The sequence below is a fragment of the Macaca thibetana genome, chromosome 14 (assembly GCF_024542745.1).
Source record: "Macaca thibetana thibetana isolate TM-01 chromosome 14, ASM2454274v1, whole genome shotgun sequence".
NCBI lineage: Eukaryota > Metazoa > Chordata > Mammalia > Primates > Cercopithecidae > Macaca > Macaca thibetana.
The window spans coordinates 121,382,019-121,406,641 of NC_065591.1; the positions used below are offsets into that span (position 1 = coordinate 121,382,019).

At 41.8% G+C, this 24,623-nt stretch overlaps 1 protein-coding gene across 1 annotated transcript in view; it reads left to right on the top strand.

Annotated features, from left to right (window-relative positions):
• APLP2 (amyloid beta precursor like protein 2) overlaps positions 1–24,623 on the top strand; it is a 726,249-nt gene that overhangs the window by 619,506 nt on the left and 82,120 nt on the right. The window lies entirely within an intron of this gene.

The window sequence follows — 24,623 nt, forward strand, 5'->3', positions numbered from 1 at the left end:
TGCAGTGGCGCGATCCCGGTTCATTGCAACTTCTGCCTCCCAGGTTCAAGCAATTCTCCTGCCTAAGCCTCCCAAGCAGCTGGGACCATAGGTGCACGCCACCACGCCCAGCTAATTTATTTTGTATTTTAGTAGAGACGGGGTTTCACCGTGTTGCCCAGGCTGGTCTCGAACTCCTGAGCTCAGGCAATCTGCCCGCCTCACCTCCCAAAGTGCTAGGATTACAGGTGCGAGTCACCAGGCCCAGCCTACTCTTTATACTTTTACCACATATGTATGTATTGCTAAGTAATATGTAATATTATTTGCATGTTTTAAACTTTATATAATTAGTACCATGAAATGTATAAAGTATTCTACAACTTGCTTTCATTTCCTTTTCAACATTTTGATTATGGAAGTTGTCCATGTTGATTCATATTTGCTCAAATATTTGATAAACATATCATATCTATTTATATAAATATATTCTCAAATAAATATACAATAATTTATCTTGTGTTCTCCTACTGTTCAATATTCAGGTGGTTTGCAACCATAAATAATATTTTGACAAATGTCTTTCTGCATAATGTATATATATTTTCTCATTTAGGATCATTCCTTAAGTATAGATTCCAGAAGTTAAATTACCAAAAAGCATGAACATTTTTAAGATCCTTGCATATACTTACTGCCACACTGTGGGATTGTACAAATTTTATACTGCCACCAAACATATATCAGTTCCTTGTTTTATCACATACTTAGAAGCTTTGGATGATGTCACTAGTTCTTTCTTTAACTTTGGCTAATTTGCTTAGCAAAAACTGGTATACTGATTTCTGGTGAAGTTGAAATTGAATAACTTTTCCATGTTATCTGTTAATCATATTAACCCTTTTGTCTTTTCTTGCCTTTTGCCCATCAGCACTGTTGGAGACAGTGTTTTATCTTAATAGCTTTTTTGTATAACACTATATGTACTAACTCTTGTCAAGTTAGCTACAAATATTTTTCCTAGTTTTTTTTTGTACCTAGTTTAATTTTTAAATACTGTCTATATGTATATAATTAAAGGGTCTGATAAAAATTCTGTTATGTCAACTTGCTTATATGGCTGTCATACATATAATAGCACAGAACAGTATGATTGTAAGCTCATTAATGTATCATTAAATTTACAAATGCATATGCTAATTTGAAACTGGCTAAATTTTTTGATTCTCTTAATAGTTTTGACTCATCCAATTCCCAGAATAGCATTGCGAAACTGCTTAATATTGACCTCCATGATATTTGTAAAGAATAGGCAGCCTTTAATAGTCCATGGAGATCTTTCATTTATGTTTTCTTTTTTTTTTTTTTTTCTTTTTTTTTTTTTGAGACGGAGTCTGGCTCTGTCGCCCAGGCTGGAGTGCAGTGGCCGGATCTCAGCTCACTGCAAGCTCCGCCTCCTGGGTTTACGCCATTCTCCTGCCTCAGCCTCCCGAGCAGCTGGGACTACAGGCTCCCGCCACCTCGCCCGGCTAGTTTTTTGTATTTTTTTAGTAGAGACGGGGTTTCACCGTGTTAGCCAGGATGGTCTCGAGCTCCTGACCTCGTGATCCGCCCGTCTCGGCCTCCCAAAGTGCTGGGATTACAGGCTTGAGCCACCGCGCCCGGCCTCATTTATGTTTTCTTTCCTTCATTTATTTTTATGCTCTCCTAAGAAAATAATTAGCAGTTCAAATTTAAATGACCATTAAAGCCTTTCAAATTACATTTCACTAAATAGTCTAATGTTAAGAAAATTAACACTCAGTTGCTATTTCTTTATGAATTTCTTCTAATTTGAGAAGCAGCCATTTGTACAATTTCTTTTTTTTTTTTTTCCGATACGGAGTTTCACTCTTGTTGCCCAGGCTGGAGTGCAATGGTGCGATCTCAGCTCACTGCAACCTCTGCCTCCCAGGTTCAAGCGATTCTCCTGCCTCAGACACCCAAGTAGCTGGGATTACAGGCGTGTGCCACCACACCCAGCTAATTTTGTATTTTCAGTAGAGACGGGGTTTCTCCATGTTGGTCAGGCTGGTGTCGAACTCCTGACTTCAGGTGATCCACCTCCCTCGGCCCCCCAAAGTGCTGGGATTACAGGCGTGAGCCACTGTGCCCAACCCATTTGTACAATTTCAAAACAAAGATTTGACCTTTAAAAACATTCAAGACATAGGTTGAATGAATCAGTGATTCTACTCTGAGAAGAAGAGTAAAAATAGGTAGTCATTTATTCCCCATTCTCACACCTCCTCTGCTATGAAGAATGTCCTAGGACTTAGAAGTCTCCTTTGAAGGCTTATGGAATTAATATAGCTCTTAGCAGGTCAAAGCAACTCTCAATCTAACAAGAAATATTTACTGAACACTTGTTCTATATCCAGGCGTGAGGCAAATGCTGAAAAATACAGGAAGAATGAATAGTGGTCCTTCCAGAAAGAGCAGAAAGGGGAAGATAATGGTGAAAAACAAAGCTGTAGGTCGGCAAACCAGGTTATATAATGATCTTTCATGATCTGGTAAAGAATATGGACTTTGTTTCACAGCAATTGACAGCCTTAAAATATTTTTTCTTTTATTTTGGCCATCCCATAGATCAATAGGCATCTTTAAAATACGCAGACATGTTTGGTATCACCTTTGTTATATTTGCAGCACCATGAATCTAATCAAATAATAAAATGTCATTGGCCAGGTGCAGTGGCTCATGCCTGTAATCCCAGGGCTTTGGGTGGCTGAGGCAGGAAGAACACTTGAGCCAGGACTTTAAGACCACCCTAGGCAACATAGTGGGACCCTGTCTCTGCAAAAAAAAAAAAAAAAGGAAAAAAATTTTGAAAAATTAGCTGAGTGTGGTGGAGTACACCTGTAGTCCCAGCTTTAGGGGATGGGAGTTGGGGTGAGGCAGGTGGATCGCTCTTGCCCAGGTGGTGTAGGCTGCAGTGCACTATGATCACGCCACTGCCCTCCAGCCTGGGCAACACAGCAAGACCCTGTCTCTAAAAATAAAAATAAAATAATAAAATGTGTTCATTTATTCTTGAATAAAAGATGCATATCAGAAAGACAATTCAAAAGGAAGTGTAGAAAATGGCCTGGATAGAGGAGCTATGGATGGAGGATGGCTGCTGGGAGACAGATGACAATAGTCCAGACAAGATATAGGAAGAAGGTCGATGTTACACAACGTCATGCTATGCACTGCGGGGAATACGAAGCTGAACAAGACACAGCCCATGCCGTCAAGGACGGATGAGTGAAAATGCCAACTCCATGCTTGTTTACCCTAACATAGTCCCCCTAGAGACAGTGATATAGAAAGATATGGATAAGAGAAGATAGGCTTATATTAAAATCCTGCTGAAGATAAAGATTATAGAAAGCAATAAGTTTTGCTTGATGTTTTCAATTTGACTGTGTCATTTCCCATGTTTTTATATAATCAATTTATACACCCTGCTGTTTGTGTTTTGGCCAGCCATACAAAACAAGGCAACGGGAACAATGCAGTCAGCAGTTGCCTGGACTTGTTAGCGGATGTGATTTCAGTAACTAACTACTTGCTGACTCAGAAACAGTGGAAAGCAAAAATCTCCTCTCCCTGTTCTGTGGCCAGTCAAGTGATTATGAGGCTGTCAAAGTCCACAGTGATGGGGACTCTTTATAGTGCTCAGCTTATTCCTTTGCTGTGTCACTGGTTGGCCTGGACTGAAGTTTCATTCCAAACATAAAGAGATGGTCGGGTGCGGTGGCTCATGCCTGTAATCCCAGCACTTTGGGAGGCTGAGGTGGGCGGATCACCTGAGGTCGGGAGTTCAAGACCTGTCTGACCAACATGGAAAAACCCCGACTCTACTAAAAAATACATAAATTAGCCGAGTGTGGTGGTGGTTGCCTGTAATCCCAGCTACTCAGGAGGCTGAGGCAGAGAATTGCTTGAATCCGGGAGGTGGAGGTTGGAGTGAACCGAGATCGCACCACTGCACTCCAGCCTGGGTGACAGAGCGAGATTCCATCTCAGAAAAAAAGTTAGCTGAGCATGGTGGTGCATGCCTGTAATCCCAGCTACTCCGAAGGCTGAGACAGGAGAATTGCTTGAACCCAGGAGGCAGAGGCTGCGGTGAGCCAATATTGCACCATTTACTCCAGCCTGAGCAACAAGAGTGAAATTCTGTATTAAAAAAAAAAAAAGAGAGACAAATGAGTTATATAAATCATTGTTGGGGCTTGGTATCTGGTCCAAAAAGACTAGCCCTCCTTCTGTTTTCCCTGGCTACAGGCTCCATTATGCACCTGATCACTTGGGTGGATCCACAGAGTAAGCTAGAAGCAGAGTTACTGCAGCGCCCTCCCCCAGCCCTATTAACCAGCACAAACACCCTGCACAGAGCCAGTCCACAGTAGAAAGGGATGGGATTTGGAACTAGATAGGGTTGAATACTGGCTTTGTCAGGCTGAATGACCTCCTGCAAGTTAGTTAACCTCTTGCAACCACAGGTTTCTCACCTCTAAAACAGTGGTTATGAAATGCCCATACACATGTATTCAAAATAATAGATGTACAGCACCTGGCACCCTCATGCTTTGCTGGTAGAAATGTAAAATGGTGCAGCCACTTTCGAAAACAGTTTGGCAGTTTCTTAAAAAGTTAAACATAAATTTACCATACAACCCAGCAATTCTATGCCTGGGCATCTACCCAAGAGGAATGAAAACATATGTCCACACAAAGACTTGGTGTGAATGTTCATAGCAGCATTATTCATAACTGAACTGCAAAAACATTATGCTAAGTGAAAGAAGCCAGACAAAAAAGATGACATATTGTATGAGTCCATTTACATGAGGAAAGGCAAAACTAGGGAGACTTAAAGTAGCTTAGGTTTTCCTGGGGCTGGGAAACAGGAGAGGAAGAACAAATGGGCATGAGAGATCTTTTTGGGGTGATGAAAATGTTCTAAAATTGGATTGTGGTGAGGGGTGCACAACCATAGATCGACTAAAAGTTATTGAATAGTACACTTTAAATTGTGACATTATTTGGTGTAGAAATTATACCTCGCTGGGCATGGTGGCTCACACCTGTAATCCCTGCACTTTGGAAGGCCGAGGCGGGCGGATCACCCGAGCTCAGGAGTTTGAGACCATCCCTACCAATACGGTGAAACCCCAGCTCTACTAAAAATACAAAAATTAGCTGGGCATAGTGGCAGGCGCTGTAGTCCCAGCTACTCAGGAGGCTGAGGCAGGAGAATCACTTGAGGTTGCAGTGAGCCGAGATGGCACCACTGCACTCCAGCCTGAGCAACAGAGTGAGACTCCGTCTCAAAAAAAAAAAAAAAAAAAGAAAGAAAGAAAGAAAAGAAAAAGAAGAAAGAAATTATACCTCAATAAAGCTGTTTTTAAAAACCCACCAGCACATAGGAGGCTCTCAATACTGTAGCAAATAGCTGACATTTAGTACATGTTTATTGGTAAGCAAGCACTACTTTAAGCATGCCACACGTGACTTTGCTCAGTTTAACTCATTTATTTTCTTTCTTTCTTTTTTTTGAGACGGAGTCTTGCTTGTCACCCAGGCTGGAGTGCAGTTACATGATCTTGGTTCACTGCAACATCCGCCTCCTGGGTTCAAGCCATTCTCCTGCCTCAGCCTCCCCAGTAGCTGGGATTACAGGCACGCACCACCATGCCCAACTAATTTTTGTATTTTTAGTAGAGATGGGGTTTCACCATGTTGGCCTGGCTGGTCTTGAACTCTTGACCTCGTGATCCACCCACCTCAGCCTCCCAAAGTGCTAGGATTACTGGTGTGAGCCACCGACCCAGAGCAGTGTTTCAGAAACTTTAGTCTTTCAAATGCCACTTTCACTATTTTTTCCATAATGGCTACTTACCACCTGTACAATCGATTGTTAACCTAACATTTTTATTTAAATCCACTTGTTTTTAAAAAATGTATAAATGAGGCCAGGTGCTGGTGGTTCACACCTGTAATCCTAGCACTTTGGAAGGCCAAGGCAAGTGGATCACTTGAGCTCAGGAGCTCAACACCAGCCTCTGCAATATGGTGAGACCCCCCATCTCTGCAAAAAATGCAAAACTTTGCCACGGATGGTGGTGCATGCCTGTGGTCCCAGCTACTTGGGAGGCTGAGGTGGGAGGACTGCTTGAGCCCGGGAGATCGAGGTTGCAGTGAGCCACGATCATGCAGGATTGTAGCCTGGGAACCATAGGCTATATCATACAGCCTGGATGTGTAGTAGGCTGTGCCATCTGGGTTTGTGAAAGTGCACTCTAGGATGTTTGAACAATGATGAAATCACCTGATGATGCATTTCCCAGACATATCCTGTTGTTTAGCAATGCATGACTGTACAGTGTACAGTGAAAATAAGCACGAGGAAGGCCAAATGGTCTTAGTTTGTGAATAGATGCTGTTGCCTCAAGAAGGCTTGCTCAGTCTCTGAGTAGGCACAGAAAGGAGGCTAAGCGTGAGAGAGGCGGCTTAGCCATGCTAGGTGTAATCACACCGGAGACTGGGGTCCAAGGTTGAGAACAGAGAAGGGCTTTTGCATTCCCCGCTATTCTGCAGCGCTGAAAGACTGAGGTCAGACACCTCCTCAGGGCTCATCACTACCCCACGGCTGCTCCTTCAGCTTCATCATCAACCAGAGTCCGTGGAAGTGGAGCTGGAGACGCTGGGGATAGAGGTTGGGGTGGGGTGGGAGGCAGCATGACTTGGAGGTTCAGTGAGGGGCCTGGGAGAGTTGCTGAGACTGGGAGAGTCGGAACTAAGCGGCTCGCAGCCTGTGGAGTGTGAGGGGACCTGGGGAGCCCAGTGTGCACCCCGTGGAGTTTGGATGTGTGCGACCCTAATCGTGACCCCTAGGAATGGGAACTGAGGGACAGTTGAAGCGGTCAAGCCCTGGTGACCCTCCCATGTCAGCGAACTGCGCAGCTCACCGAAGAACTCACCCTCACTTTGCTGTGAGAGTCAGAACTCGGATTCCTGGACACCGGGCGTCAGTAGCCAGGGAGGGGCCGTGCGGCCCAGAGAGGACCACAGGGCATCTCTTGTGGAGGCGAGGTGTATGTTCCCTCCCGCGGAGAAGAAAGGAACCTGGAAGGATGCAGGAGGGCACCAGGCAAACACTAATTTGGATACGAAATTAAAAATTTAAACTACACTGGTTTTTCTGGTAACTAAAACTGATCAGACATGCATGGGCTCTGCCCAAGAGGTAGTTAACGGAAACTTACCTTTCTTCAAGTTAAGGGCTTACCAAGAATATGGGAAATATTTGGAAAGAGGGAATAATCTTTCTTTCTTATAAGGAGCGAGAGATTGAGTGCGGTGGAAGGTGGTAGTTAAAGAAAACAAAATATTTCTTTTGCTACTCCACTTGATTCAGACTGTTCAGTCAATTGGGGAGAGAAGGATTAAAACAATTTCAAAAGATTTCATTTTTGTACCCTGCCATTCAACTAATGCCTGTTATTGTAATATCTAAAATTATCTTTGGTATCTGCTATATTTTGGGAAACTCTGCTCTAGGGGAAGTGAAGAGTTACTCCCCGCCCCACCCTCCAACCCTGGGGTTCCCAGCGGAGGGACTGAAAGCTGCGGGGTAGAATCGTGTCTAACCTGTTTCTCTTCTCAATCTTCAGCAATCTGGGTCTGTCTTTTGTACTTGACCAAAATGACCATTTTCTCTCCATGTATATTTTCCTCTCTTTTCACCACAGAGCCACCAATGTTCCAGCTTGTTATTTCCTCTTTCTGTTTTCCTCATTTGCTCTGTTTCTCTTCCCTCTTCCTGATTTCTTGACTCTTGCCTCTCGTTGGTCAGCAACGGAGAAGTTTGCACATTTTGCTCTCCTCTGACCGTTCTTACGGCAAAATGAAAAAACCCCAGGCCGGAGCTACCCAAGGCGCTATGAGAGGCAGTGCATTGGCGGGGTGCAGAATCTCCAGGCCGGAGCTACCCAAGGCGCTGTGAGAGGCAGTGCATTGGCGGGGTGCAGAATCTCCAGGCCGGAGCTACCCAAGGCGCTGTGAGAGGCAGTGCCTCGGCGGCGTGCAGAATCTCCCACCTGCAAAGCCAGGGAGTGAAACCAGGGTGTGATTTCAGGTTCAGCCTCTTGTTAACTATTTAGCCTTGGGCAAGTCTCAACTTCTTTTTTTTTTTTTTTTTTTTTTTTTTTTTTGTTGTTGTTGTTGTTGTTGTTGAGACGGAGTCTGGCTTTGTTGCCCAGGCTGGAGTGCAGTGGCGATCTCGGCTCACTGCAAGTTTTGCCTCCCGGGTTCACGCCATTCTCCTGCCTCCGCCTCCCGAGTTGCTGGGACTACAGGCGCCCGCCCCCTCGCCCGGCTAGTTTTTTGTATTTTTTCAGTAGAGACGGGGTTTCACCGTGTTAGCCAGGATGGTCTCGAGCTCCTGACCTCGTGATCTGCCCGTCTCGGCCTCCCAAAGTGCTGGGATTACAGGCTTGAACCACCGCGCCTGGCCAAGTCTCAACTTCTTGAATGATGTTTCTCCATCTGTTAGGTGGGATTACTAATAATACCTGCTTCCTAGACTTCTTAGGAAGCTCAAATGAGGCGACGTGAAAATACACACCATAGGGTTCTAGAAAAAAGTTTCCTTTTATTATTATTATTTTATTTATTATTATTATTTTTTAATTTTTTTTTTTCTGGAGACGGGGTCTCACTCTGTCGCCCAGGAGGCAGGAGTGCAGTGGTGCGATCTCAACTCACTGCAACCTCTGTCTCCGGGGCTCAAGCGATTCTCCTGCCTCAGCCTTCCGATTAGCTGGGACTACAGACACAAGCCACCATGCCTGGCTAATTTTTTGTGTTTTAGTAGAGATGGGGTTTCACCGTGTTGCCCAGGCTGGTCTCCAACTCCTGAGCTTAGGCAATCCGCCTGCCTTGGCCCCACAAAGTGCTAGGATTATAGGCATGAACCACCACGCCCGGCCATGCTGGTGGTTTTTGATGGAACACCTTTTAAAAAATAATTTTTCTTTTTCTTTTCTCACTCTGTTGCCCAGGCTGGAGTGCAATGGCAAGACCTCAGTTCACTGCAACCTCCCCATCCCGGGCTCAAGTGATTCTCCTGCCTCAGTCTCCCGAGTAGCTGGGATTACAGGCGCCTGCCACCACACCTGGCTAAATTTTGTATTTTTAGTAGAAGCAGGGTTTTACCATGTTGGCCAGGCTGGTCTCAAACTCCTGAATTCAGGTGATCCGCCCACCTCGGCCGCCCAAAGTGTTGAGATTACAGGTGTGAGCCACTGTGCCCGGCCAAAAAATAATTTTTCTTTCTTTTTTTTTTTTTTTTAAGACAGAGTTTCGCTCTTGTCGCCCAGGCTGGAGTGCAATGGCACAATCTTGGCTCACTGCAACATCCGCCTCCTGGGTTCAAGCGATTCTCCTGCCTCAGCCTCCCAAGTAGCTGGTACTACAGGCATGTGCCACCACACCCAGTTAATTTTTGTATTTTTAGTAGAGACGGGGTGTCACCATCTTGCCCAGGCTGGTCTTGAACTCCTGACCTCATGAGCCATCTGCCTCAGCCTCCCAAAGTGCTGGGATTACAGGTATGAGCCACCGCTCCTGGCCTTTTCAAAAAATAATTTTTCTATTTAAGATATGTGTAGGCCGGGCGCAGTGGCTCAAGCCTGTAATCCCAGCACTTTGGGAGGCCGAGACGGGCGGATCACGAGGTCAGGAGATCGAGACCATCCTGGTTAACACGGTGAAACCCCGTCTCTACTTAAAAAAAAAAATACAAAAAACTAGCCGGCCGAGGTGGCGGACGCCTGTAGTCCCAGCTACTCGGGAGGCGGAGGCAGGAGAATGGCGTGAACCCGGGAGGCGGAGCTTGCAGTGAGCTGAGATCCGGCCACTGCACTCCAGCCTGGGTGACAGCGCGAGACTCCGTCTCAAAAAAAAAAAAAAAAAGATATGTGTATATGTTTTAACATCTTTCAGAAACATAAAATTGAATGAAAAGAGTAATTGCAGAAACACATGCAATATAATTTATTGTGCATTTTTAAACACACAAAGCAGGACTACATGATGTTTGTGTATGCATACATACACACACACACACACACACACACATATATTTAAACACGCAGGCCGGGCATGATGGCTCACGACTGTAGTCCCAGCACTTTGGGAGGCCAAGGCAGGTGGATTATCTAAGGCCAGGAATTTGAGACCATCCTGGCCAACATGGCAAAACCCCCTTGCTACTGAAAACACAAAAAAAATTAGCTGGTCATGGTGGCGGGTGCCTGTAATCCCAGATACTCGGGAGGTTGAGACTGGAGAATCGCTTGAACCTCAGAGGCGGAGGTTGCAGTGAGCTGAGATCATGCCATTGCATCCCAGCCTGGGCAACAAGAGTGAAACTCTATTAAAAATAAATAAATAAAATAAAATAAACACACAAAGCATATGTTTCTTTTTATCTATATTACTTATATATATGCTTTTGTAATATATATGTGTATATTACATATATATGCATATATAACATATATACATGCTTTGTGTGTTTTAAAATGCACAATAAATGCATATATATATAAACATAAACACACACACACACGTGCGCGTGCGTAGGAAAAGTACTTAGAATGGCAGCTCTTGGGGCAGAGTGAAAACCTAAGACCCAGGCTACCTAAGACACTGTGAGAGGCAGGACATCGGGGTACAAAGTCTCCCACCTGCAATGGATAGGAAAAAAGATAGGAAAACATTCTAAATTCACATTAAAGGTTGCTCCTGGGGAGAAAGTGCAATGGCATTGGGGAAGGGTACACAAGGGGCTTCAGCTATAGCTATAGTGTTTTCTTTCTTCAAAAAAAGAAATGTGTAAAACAAATATAACGAACTATGAACAACTAACTGTTCAATCTTGATGGTAGGTACGTGAATGTTTACTATATTATTTTCTATGCTTTTCTCTATTGAAAAAATGTGTTCTTAAGAAATATTTTAGGGCCATTTGCCTTGGCCCATAATCCCAGGGCTTTGGGAGGCCAAGGTGGGAGGATTACTTGAGGCCAGGAGTTCAAGTCTAGTCTGGGCAACATAGTGAGATCCTTTTCTCTACAAAAAAAAAAAAAAAATTAACCAGACATCCTAGCTGTTCAGGAAACTGAGGCAGGAGTGTCACTTGAGCCCAGGAGTTCAACTTTACAGTGAGCTATGATCAAGCCACTGCACTCCAGCTTGGGTAACAGAGCAAGACCCTGTCTCAAAAAAAAAAAAAAGTTTCAGCTCAACACCGAAAATCTGAAGAAAACAAAATGATAAAGGCAATAGTAACAATAACCTAACTAAAATAATAGAAATAACAACTATAGACATTTTTGGTGTACGTAACTCTCATCTTTTGTGTTTATTTATACATACAAATGCAGTTTTAAAACAATTGAAGGCTCGGTGCAGTGGCTCACGCCTGTAATTCCAACACTTTGGGAGGCCGAGACTGGTAAATCTTTTGAGGTCAGGAGTTCGAGACTAGCGTGACCAACAGGGTGAAACCCCGTCTCTACTAAAAATACAAAAAAATTGTCAGGTTTTGTGGCGCATGTCTGTAGTCCCAGCTACTCAGGCGGCTGAGGCAGGAGAATCGCTTCAACCCAGGAGGCAGAGGTTGCAGTGAGCCTAGATCATGCCACTGCACTCCATCCCAGGCAACAGAGCAAGACTCCATCAAACACACACACATACACACACACACACATACACACACACACACACACAACTGGATAACTCTATTTTGTGATACTTAAATCACCTGCTGGCAGCTGGGATATATTGCCAGTGGCCTAGGTGTCAAACAGCAGGTTGATATAAATAAATCCATTCATGCCCCCTTTTATTATTGAAGCTCCTAGTTTATAAACTTGCTCTTTATAAAAGATCTGCTGTGTAGGGTGTAAATATTTAATTTAATCCACATCCACTTAGGCCTGCCTGGTGTTTGTTTTTCTTTTATATTTCACTGTACTACAGAATGTCAAATTCATCTGCCAATTCGCTCCATTCAGTTAAGGGAAAAAAAAAAAAAGCAAAATAGTTTGTTGGTCTAGTATAGACACCAAATGTTGAGATGATCAACTACATTTTTCTTTTTTATCTACTTGGTTTAGAATTGTATACATGTCTTCCTTCCACCTTAATAATAGATTAGGGTATTTTTTTTCTCTCCACCCTTTCACTTTTCAGCCACCTACTTCTTTTACTCTGGGTTCAAGCTCAGGAGTTGGTTAAGGTGAAGGTTGCAGTACTCCACTAGTAAAGAAATTTGGACTTGGCGTCTAATATCTAGAAAAGTCACCTGAAAGTCTAGAACTGCACTGTCCAATACAGTATCCACTAGTTGCATGTAGCTATTTTAGTTAAAATTGATCACAATTAAATAAAATTTAAAATTCACTTCCTTGGTCAGGCACAGTGGCTCATGCTGTAATCCCAGCACTTTGTGAGGTCAAAGTGGGAGGACTGCTTGAGCTCAGGAGTTGGAGACCCGTCTGGGTAACATGTTGAGACCCTGCCCCTACAAAAATTTTTTTTAAAAAATTTACTTTCTCAGTCACACAAGGCACAAGCAAGTGCTCAGTAGTCCCGTGTGACTACTGGCTACTATTTTGGTGCACAGATATAGAATATGTCTCTACCTTGGAAATCACGATTGGTAGTTCTGGTCTGTAATTAGGTGGCAGCAGCTACAGTTATAGCTTTCCAAACTTCCCACCTGTCTCCTAGTTTTGAAAAACTCTTGGCCGGCCATAGTGGCTCACGCCTGTAATCCTAGCACTTTGGGAGGCTGAGGTGGGCAGATCACCTGAGGTCAGGAGTTCGACACCAGCCTGGCTAATATGGTGAAACCCCGTCTCTACTAAAACTACAAAATTAGCTGGACATGGTAGCACATGCCTGTAATCCAAGCTACTTGGGAGGCTGAGGCAGGAGAATCGCTTGAACCCTGGGAGGCAGAGGTTGCAGTGAGCTAGGATTGCGCCATTGCACTCCAGCCTGGGCCATAAGAGCAAAACTGTCTCAAAAAAAAAAAAAAAAAAGGGAAGAAGAAGAAGAAAAGACAAGACAAGAAAAGAAAAAACCCTTAGTGGCACAACTCTGGATGAGGAAACGGGGTAATACATGAATGATGAAGACAGAACTTTCCAGAGGCCTCTCTACTTTTCCCTGGAGACTGTTCTTTCTGGTCAGCCACTCAAGCTGTCCTGGCCTACACCTTTGAGCTGTTATAAAATCTTTTGCTTATTTTTCCATGACCCGCCTAAATGAGAATGTTGTAAAATCTTCAGATAAAGATCTCACCAAGAGACAGAAGTAGATCCACTCATCTAAGCCTCCTTGCTTTGTTTATTTGTGAAAGAGTTTAGAGGTTTGAGGCAAATGTCACAGAGAATGCAGTTTCATACTTAAACAAACTTCTAGTTACTGGATCTGTGTGTTTCCTTCTTGGAAAGAAGATTAATGGTCAAGTAATAGAAATATAGAGAGCGGGAAATTAGCCAATAGGCATTTCGAGACTACCTAAGACCAGTGAGTGGTCCAGTTCAGAACGACGCCTACTTTTGTAGAGGACATGCTCTACTGAAAGACACGGCAAGGAGCTATGTTGACACTTGCTAATCTTTGAATCAAGGAAAAGCAATTAGCAAATGAAATTTCTGGTGATATGTCTTTCTAAAACCCATGAGACTTCTCTCACAATTCTCCCCATTGTTTCTGTGATCTCACCTAGTGTACCATTATCGAATTTTTCATTAGTTTCGTTCTCCCTCTAGATTTTTCCACTTGGCTTTTACCGAGGTGGGCTTTGTGAGTATTCTAGAATGACTCAGTACACCATTTAAACTTTAAATCACCACATTTTTAGAACATCTATAAAGTATGTATTATTTCAATTAATAAAAGTGTGTCCTTTGGAATAATTGCCTTGGGTCATAAGTACAAAGTTAAAAACACTGAGTAAGTTATGTAAAACTATAAAAGCCTTTAGCAGATGACAAATGTGTGCTTTAGGCATTAAGCCATTTTACATAATTTTAAAGCAGCTTTCACAAAATAATCTCTTAGGGAGAGGGCAGCTGAAGAATGATAGATGTTGGCCAAAACTCTCAAAGAAGCCACACTAGGGGCTTCCCCAGAACTGGAGTGAGGAGAAAGTTATATCAACAAGAGTTCCCTGAAGAGGCCTCTGCTGTTTCTCTTCCCTCTTCCATCGGTGGAACTGGGGAACTCTAAGGAGATGTGCCCTGCCAGATCCCAAAGGACTGCAGAGGGAGCAGGCAGTCACTAGGGTAACCAAATCTCAAACCACTTAAGTCTTTGCTAGACATGGTCAATACTTGAAATTCTCCTTAGAAGCAAAGAGGCAGCTTATTTAGGCCCCCTAAGACAACTTTAATCTTATACTTTCAGAATTTCAGAGGTAAAGGATATAAATCTCTTTCATTTTTATTTAATTTTATGTCGTCTCCTGAATGCCAGGCAAATATTAGCATGGCGTGCTGTCCCCATGGGTTTCTCTTGACTCACTAGGGGCTAATCATCATTCCCAGCTCCTTTTCTTTGCCTCTTTGCAGTAGCAATAATGAGCTTGCAAGGGGATCTGGGAAGCCTCTTTGATTTAAGTTAGCCATGCAGAGTTACTAGTTACAATAGTCTCAGTTGTTGAACATATTATTTAGGGTCAGACTGCCTGTATCATAGTCATATGCTTATGAAAAAATATATTCCTGGGCTCCATTGATGACCCAGTGAGTCAGGATCTAGGATCTTTGGAAAGAGGTGCCAGGAATCTGTATTTTAATAAGCTTTCCTTGTGATTCTTATATACATTAACATTTAAGATGGAATGGATGGAAGAGAAAAAAGAAATTTTTTCTATGCCTTTTGCTATGAAGAAACAAGATGAATCAGAAATTCAGCTAAACCCCTCGGCTAGAGTAGAGAAAAATTAACAATTGAGCAATAAAGTCAGGCTGAAAAGCAGAAGCAGAAGAATTCAAACACTGTAAGTACTTCTAAGGAGTCCAATGACTGGGCAGGTCCAATGACTGAGAGCCCACATGCCTCCCATTTCTCAAGCTAGTCCCAATTTCACATCATGTTCTAGTGGTTGAGATCATCAGCAAGTATTCATCTTCTCTTTATTTCCATTTCTCATTTGTAAAATAAAAATAGAAGTTTCTGTCCTATATATCACATAACTTTTTATAAAAATGGATCAGGCCAGGCATGGTGGCTCACATTTTTAATACCAGCACTTTGGGAGGCTGAGATAGGAGAATTGCTTGAGGCCAGGAGTTCAAGACTAGCCTGGGCAGCACAGTGAGACCCCACTCCTACAAAAAAATTTTTTTTTAATTAGCCAGGTATGGTGGTGTGCACCTGTAGTCCTAGTTACTCAGGAGGCTGAGGTGGGAGGATCACTTGAGCCCAGGAGTTCAAGCCTGTAGTAAATTGTGATCGTGCTACTGCATTCCAGCTTGGGTGACAGAGTGAGACTCTGTCTCTTAAAAAAAAAAAAGATAGATCAAATGAGATAATATATGTGAAAGCAGTCTGCAAACTATGAAGTGCTTTTCAACCATCATCAAGTCTAGGGAATAGTGAATTGTGTTACTCTTTCATCGACTAATTCTTTGTCATTTTGGAAAAATCGGCTACTAATTCGGTCTTCTCTTTTGCGAATTACAGCCATGTCTTTGAATCATGAGTGAACTATATTGTGGCACAATCCATTCATTTATTCTTTGTCTTTGCAATTGAGTTAACAATGTGGTAATTAACACTGTGGAGACACTTAGATAAGATGTGTTACTTAGGGCTCTTCATAAGTTTAGACACAGTTTAAGTCCTCATCCCTCTAACAATTCTTCTTCATATTCTTTCTTTTCCTTTTTGTTGCTCGTTTAAAGTTATCTATTTGGGTTTTCAAATAAGTAATACATTTGAAAAAATCAAAAATCAAAAGTATACAAAGCTATACAATAAAAAGCCTCTCTATCCTTCCATCACCTGTTCATCAAGTTCCTGCCTACCCTTTATAAGCAATCACTGTTATTGATTTCATGTGTCTACTTCTAGAGATTATTTTTATTTACACACAAGCAGATATAAATATATATCACTCCTCTTTTTACTTTAACATGATAGTAGCATGTATTACATACATAGTTGTGCACCTTTCTTGTTTCACTTAACAATGAATCTTAGAGATCTTTCCACAACAGAACATAGTTTTCTCAATCTTTTTACAGCTATAGTAAATTTCACTTTATAGATGTGCCATTATTCATTTAGCCAGTCTCATATTCATGAACTTCTAGATGGAGTCCAATATTTTGCTATTACAAATAATGTAGTGAGTAAACATGAACATTCATTATTTTCCGTTTGTGTGAGTATATCTGTATGATAAATTCCATATGGGTTATTTTCTAGCCTCTGAATGTTTTGGTTGAATTTTCGGGACAGTTCCCAAGTTGTGCACATCTTTCTTTAATTAGAGAAACCAAATTTGTACACAATACTCTGCCCAGTGCTAAATACAGAATAATCTGCCCAGTGCTAAATACAGCAGGATTGCTTTTCTCTCTTTTTGTTCTTACACATCAGATCTGCCAGAATTGTAAACCCTTTTTAAATATGGCCTAATGGCAGTTGCAAAAAATAAGTTTATTAAAAATAATGATCTAACATTGCTGAATATTAAACATCTGAGCACCATGATTTCCAGTTGCTTTACTGCTATTTCATTTTAGACTTTTTTCTCTTTAATATGTGTGTTCTTTGGTTTGGTTCCCATCTTAATGAACGCAATGCATCTTAGTCCGTTTTCTGTAGCTGTAATAGAATACTACAGATTGGGTACTTCATTTTTTAAAAAAAATAAGCTTATTTGGCTTCTGGTTCTGGAGGCTGGGAAGTCCTAGAGCATGATGCCAGCATTGGGTAAGGGGCTTTCCATGACAGAATGCAAGAGAGCAAGCAGGCGTGTGAGACACAGAGAAAAAGGGGGCTGAGCTCGTCCTTTGTCAGGAGAGAACTCCTAAGATTCTAACTGACTTCCCCAAAACAGCATTAATCCATTCATAAGGGCCTGGCCAAATCACCTCTTAAAGGCCCCACCTTCTAATACTGGTATACTTGTAATGTTTTAGAGGGGACATTCAAACCGTATCAGAAGGGTTTGATTAAGACCAGGGCTGCCCAATGTACAACAATGAAAGCAATTATGAATAGGGAGTAGAATGGCAAAATATATATATTTTTTCCCCAAGACGGAGTGTAGACCAGGCGGAGTGCAGTGGTGTGATCACAGCTTCTGTCTCCTGGGTTCAAGTGATTCTTGTGCCTCAGCCTCCTGAGTAGCTGGGGTTACCGGTGTGCACCACCACACCCAGCTAATTTTTTCATATTTTTATTAGAAACAGGGTTTTGCCATGTTGGCCAGGCTGGTCTGTAACTCCTGGCCTCAAGTGATCTGCCTGCCTCAGCCTCCCAAAGTGCTGGGATTACAGGTGTGAGCCACCATGTCTGGCCAAAATATTCTTTTAACTGTCAAGTGTGTATGGCAGCAAAACGTTGTGAGTTAAAATATCTCATCTCATTATCAGATCATATGTCTCAATTTTAGCTTTAGAAAATACAATCACCATACAAATACAGAATATGTTTGGCCCTGGAATTTGGTAACTGTGGCCTGTCAGCATTTAAGGGTCAGCAATTCTCAATCGCTTGAGAATTCCCAGTATCCCTTACTGTTGATTAATGTTCAATGATTGAGAGTGACTTAGTGGCAGAAAGAAATTACTACCAACTGTAGGATTTTGAGGTATCTACTGAGCATACACAAGCCAATTACACTGGGTTTGTTTTTGATAAGAGATGAAGCATAAATAATAAAAAGCCGCAAACAGCTTCCAAAGTTCATTTTAACTACCATGATTTTTTCTAGGTCTTAACTGTCCTTTCTTTTCTTTCTTCACTTCCAAACTCCTTTTGTTGGAATTGCTCAAGCAGGGGTAAAAGGGACTTTAAAAAAATATGTCCTTGGGGCCGGGCGTGGTGGCTCACGCCTGTAATCCCAGCACTTTGGGAGGCCAAGGTGGGTGGATCACAAGGTCAGGAGTTCAAGACCAGCCTGACCAACATAGTGAAACCCGGTCTCTACTAAAAATACAAAAATTAGCTAGACATGGTGGTGCGCGCCTGTATTCCCAGCTACTCAGGAGGCTGAGGCAGGAAAATCACTTGAACCCAGGAGGCAGAGGTTGCAGTGAACTGAGATGACACCACTGCACTCCAGCCTAGGCAACAGAGTGAGACTCCATCTCAAAAAATAAATAAATAAATAAATAAATAAATAAATAAATAAATAAATAAAATATGTCCTTGTAGTTCCTCAAGGAAATGGCAAAAAAGGTGGGTTAGCAGTTTGAGAAACCAAGGCAGAGGTCTTGGATAACACATAATAGATGAATGGTGGAGAGTTGATTTTTTAAATTTTTTTTGGTTTTCATCAGACACTGAATTTAAATTAGAATTGACACACAACGCAGCTGAGTATAGAAAACAACAGAACTCACAATTGAACTCCCCCAACCAAAATTTATAAAGAACTAAGCAAATTGTCATACAGATAAAGAATCAGATGGCGACCCATCCTTTACCTGTTCTTGAGGGAAGCAATCGTTGGGTCTGAACGCCCTGCACATTTTGTCGCTGTAAATTCAACCTCATACATCCTGAAAGCTTCAACCTTAATTTATCTAGGGCAGCAGCCAAGAGCAAAGATTAAAAACAACCGCTGCAAGAATAACTTCTCCTTGCAAGGATGGGTTATTGCTCCATACATCAGTCTTTATGACTTGAAACTGTTACAATCTTTTTATTTGGTGATGTTAGCTTGATCTTGTGATATTCAAGTATCACTTATCCTCACCTAATATGTCACTTCTTGACACATGTGCTGTATAGTTTATCTTTGCTGTTCTCTGTGCACTTCAGTGTAAATAATTTCTGTTAGATCTGAAAGGTTGCACACAGGGTGAAATCTCAGTGATTCGAGGAATGGGCATGCATTTTTTTAATTGCTTGTATTAAATATTCAATTATGTCTGCCTCTCATAGTCTGTTTTAGGAGCAACCTCTTACTCTTTAGTTTCATCCCTAAATGCTTTTTAGTATGCATCTCAAAGGCAAAAAAAGAATATTTTATCATATCATTACATTTAACATCATTGTTAGATGATTCTCAAGAGGAGTGTAAATTCCATAATATTTTACCATGACCATGTAATTTAGTGTGAGAATACCAGCAAGTACAGGTGACAATGACTCTGGTTTTCTGAAAAGATCTGAAGCAAATCTGGCCATTCCAAAATTAGCAGTATCTGAAGGCGTGATGGTGGTGTTAGTCACCACGTAGTGATCAGAGCCTTGCCTCATCTGCAACTCATCTCAAAAAGGAGTGAAACGCCACTTGCTACACTAGGTCTGGAAACAACTCAAGTCTTCAGCAGCCTCCGTCATGTAAATGTAACAAGGGACTTAAAAGCTGATGTTGGGATGAATGTTTCTGGACTGCTGGATGCAGAACTCTTTTTATCTCAAAATAGTACAGACATCATCAAAAGTCCCTGTAGGGCAGGCATCCAGGAGCCACTTTGAATGCTGCTGACTGTGCTTTGAAGGAGGTGTGCCAGAAATGTGATCATGAACAACATCTCAGAAGAAGTCAGGATAGAATGAGCCACATGAAAGGGCCTCCAGAATTTGGATACCAAGTCACTGTTTGAGAGTAAAGCTACTGAGAATTAACATATACTTTTTAAAATTTTTTATTTTTATTTTGTTTTAATTATTTTGAGACAGGGTCTTGCCGTGTTGCCCAGGCTGAAGTGCAGTAGTGCAATCATAGCTCACTACAGCCTTGACCTCCCGGACTCAAGCAATCCTCCCGTCTCAGCCTCCCATGTAGCTGGGACCACAGGCTTGCACCATTACACCCAGCTAATTCTTTTTTAAATGTTTTGCAGAGATGTGGCTCAGGCTGGTCTCAAACTCCTGGGTTCAAACAGTTCTCCAGCCTCGGCTTCCGAAAGTGCTGGGATTACAGATGTGAGCCACCATGGCTGGCCTAGCATATACTTTTTTCAAGTAATCATCTGCAGAAGTAGTAGTGAAAATGGAGGAAACCAGTCATTTCTAACAAATGCACAGTAAAATATGTGGTAATGTTTAAGCAGTATGTGTCTAGTCTGGTACTTAAGAGAGCCAGTTCTGAAAGGAGGAAGATTCAAATGCTGTTATTTCCACCTATTTGCTACGTAATGTGAAACAAATTACTTAGTCTTATTAAGCCTCGGGGAGGCCAGGAGTTTGAGACCAGCCTGGCTAACATGGCAAAAACCTATCTCTTTTTTTTTTTTTTTTGAGACAAAGTCTCACTTTGTCGCCCAGGCTGGAGCATTATTCCATAATGCCCAGCCAGAAGCATTATTCTTAATAGCCAAAAAGTGGAAACAACAAATATCCATCAGCTGCTGAACAGATAAATTAAATGTGGTATAGGCTGGGCACAATGGCTCATACCAGTAATCCTAGCATTTTGGGAGGCTGAAGTGGGAGGATTGTTTGAGGCCAAGAATTTGAGACCAGCCTGGGCAGCATAGCTGGGTTTAGTGGCGCATGCCTATAGTCCCAACTACTTGGTAGCAGGAGGCAGGAGGGTCATTTGAGCCCAGGAGTTAGAGGTTGCAATGAGCTATGATGGCACCGCTGCACTCCAGCCTAGGTGATAGAGCAAGACCTCATCTTAGAGAAGAAGAGAGAAATGTGGTCTAGCCATATGCTAACAAAAGGCATACTATTAATATTTATGGAAAAAGAGGAATAAAATAGTGATACATTGTACAACATGGTTAAACCTTGAAAACATTATGCTTAGTGAAAGAAGCCAGTCACAAAGGCCACATACTTCACGATTCCATTTATATGAAATGTCTAGAAAACGCAAATCTGTAGATACAGAGAGTAAGATCTGTGGTTGCCTAAGGCTCGGGGAGGGAGGGTTGGAGGGAAACGGCGAGTGGTTCCTAATGGGCACAACACTTCTTTTGGTGTGAAGAAAATGTTCTCAAATTTATTGTGATGGCTGCATAACTCTGTGAATATACTAAAAACCATTGAATTGTACACCTTAAATGGGTGAATCATATGGTATGTATGTGTCAATAAAATATAGCACATGATAATAAAGGTGTTGTATGAAAAACAAAACAAAACAAAAACCAACAAACTAGGAATAGACCTTGGGGTCTCCCCATACCCCTTTTACCTTATGAAGCTCTGCCTGAGAAGTAAGCTGGGCTCACTTTCTGGCATTTCTTTTCCTTTTTTTTTGTTTTTTTTTTTTAAGATGGGGCCTTACTCTGTCACCAAGACTGGAGTGCAGTGGTGCGATCTGGGCTCACTGCAGCCTCCGCCTCCTAGGATCAACGTCTCAGTCTCCCAAGTAGTTAGAACCACAGGTGCACGCCACTATGCCTGGCTGATTTATTTTTATTTTTTTATTTTTTTTATTTTTTGTAGAATCAGGGTCTTACTATGTTACCCAGGCTGGTCTCTAACTCCTGGGCTCAAGTGATCCTTTAGCCTCAGCCTCCCAAAGTGTTGGGATTACAGGTGTGAGCCACCACATCTCACATCTGACCCTTCTTATATTTCTTAATTAAACAAACACCATCAATAAAAATGAAAAAACAAGAGGATATGTTAATTTGATCTGCATCTTACCTTAAACACAAAGATTTTCAAACTTAGTTTCAAATTTCAAGGTAACTTAAATCTGAGGGGTTTCATAAACACTACTTAATAAGCATATATTCAATAATGCACAGAATAATACATAGAGAAGCAAAAAATAAGGATGCTAGGAAGGACATTTAGGAAGGAGGGGGAAAGAGTAACTTTTGGATAGCCTGGCAGTAAGATCTAAACTAAACTGAGTGTTGGGAAGTAATTAACACTGTCTACCGCCCGCTTGACACTCTTTCCCCAACTCCCCCTTCCTATTTGATTTTGTTATCCACCCCTCCCACACTGCTCCCAGCCTCAATTCCTTGGGAGGTCCCATTTGGCTGAAGGCATGCAGCGCGTTTTGTTTGCACCCCCTCTTCCCACCTCCATTCCCTAGTTACTGACTCAGGGGTGAGTATGTGACCTTGTTCAACCAGAGAATGTCAGGACTCTTGTTGGGAAGGCTGGGCAAGAAGCTGTTTTTTCTTCTGGATAATTTCCTGTGCAGATGTAGGATGAGACCTGCAACTATTGCGAATGATCTGCCATCAGCCTGCAGGTGAAGCTTTTCCAGGAGGAGCTAGAGCATCACAGAGCCATGAGCTGAGGTCCTGATGAAAACCATGCCTGATCCCTACCCCTTTAGGCTTTTCCAGTTCTGTGGTTCAATAAACACTATTTTTCTTTTGATCAGGTTGAGTAGACATTTCTATTATTTACAGCCAAAAACATCCTGATGAGACAAGTGCTCCCTATAATTCTCATTAATTCATTCTAAATGAGTTAATATCTACTAAGGCGCTTAGGACAATGCCTGGCATGTAGTAAGTGCTAATAAGAGTTATAGTTATTGTTATCGATAAAAGCGTTAGTGTTACAAAATGAAGACAATAATGAGTGCCCTGGTTTTTTTCTTTCTTTCTTTTTTTTTTCTGAGACGGAGTCTCGCTCTGTCATCCAGGCTGGAGTGCAGTGGCGTGATCTCAGCTCACTGTAACCTCCACCTCCCTGGTTAAAGCAATTCTCCTGCCTCAGCTTCCCAAGTAGCTGGGATTACAGGTGCGCACCACCCCACCTGGCTAATTTTTTTTGTATTTTTAGTAGAGACAGGGTTTCACTATGTTGGCCAGACTAGTCTCGAACTTCTGACCTCAGGCAATCCACCCGCCTCGGCCTCTCAAAATGCTAAGATTACAGGCGTGAGCCACTGTGCCCGGCAACAAGGTTTTATTTATTTATTTATTTATTTATTTATTTATTTATTTTTGTGACAGAGTCTTGTCTGTCACCCAGGCATCATAGTGCCACTGCAGCCTTGAACTCCTAGACTCAGGGGATCCTCCCACCTCAGCCTCCCAAATAGCTGGGACTATGAGCGTGCACCACTGTGCCTGGCTGTTATTTTTATTTTTGGTAGAGATGGGTCTTGCTTTGTTGCCCAGGCTAAGTTATTGTTGATAAGATCAAGAAAGACAAATGAAAAGTAAAACATTACTCCCTCCATTATAAACATAACACATATCCATTATAGAAATATTTTTTAAAGAATAAAACAATCACTTATAATCCTATTATCCAGAAAAAAATATGTTGGTTCATTTTCTTTCAGTCGACTTTAAATGCATAACAGAAATTGTTCTACATATGCAATTTCTACTATGACTTTTAAAATTTTAACACATCTTATAAGCATTTTTCCATAATTTATTCTTATTTGGATTATTTTCCTAGGATGGAGTCCTAGAAATGAGATAAGTGAGTCTCACATGGTTCTTTTAAACATGAAATGAAATGATGGATACAAAACAAATTTGAAAATTCAAAAGCATTATACAAATATGAGCTTCTCTTTCCCTAAACGTGCACGACAACCATAAATAACCCACCAGAACTACCTACTGTCCTGTACCAAGCCCTTATTACGTGCTGTGTGCTGAGCTAAACATGTAAGTACTTTATCCATTATTCCACTTAGTCTTTCTAAGATGCCTGCTAACAAGCTGATGACATCCCATAGCTGTCAAAATAAAGAGGATTCCTTAGGAATCCTCTTCTCTCTCATCATTCTTATATGGCATCATGCTACTTCCATTGTTAATACCCATACAGATGACTTTGCCTGGCTGAGCACCTGTTAGCCATAGCCACCTTCTTTGTCCAGGTGGCTCCCACCTTTCCAGACTCAGTTAAAGCATATTTTCCTTTGAGAAGTTTTCCCTGTTATCATAACACTTTTAAATGCTGAACTCAGAGCCTTTATTAAATTGAGATTAGGAAGCACAAGCAAAGTATATTGAACATTGTAGGTGCCAAATAAATATTGAATTATTATTATTATTTTTTTAAGAGACAGGGTCTGCTGTGTTGCCCAGGCTGGCCTCAAATCCTCAAATTCCTAAGCTCACGTGATCCTCTCAGTCCAGCCTCCTGTGCAGCTGAGGCTATAGGAGTGCCACCACATCTGGCTCTTCAATGAATTATTATTACATGACTTTGGTGTAGCTATCTCATCAGGAAATGTTGGTTACATTATTAATAAAATACTAAGAAAAAGAATGAATTTTCTGGGTAGTTCATGTTTAGTATGTGAAATATTGTGTTCAGTTTTGGAGTCTATACTTTTAGAGGCTGACTGGTAAATTGGAATGTATACAGAGATATAAGGATGGCAAGAATGGAAACAGTATTACAAGTAAAATGGTTAAAGAAGTGAATCTGTTTATTAAAGAAAAGA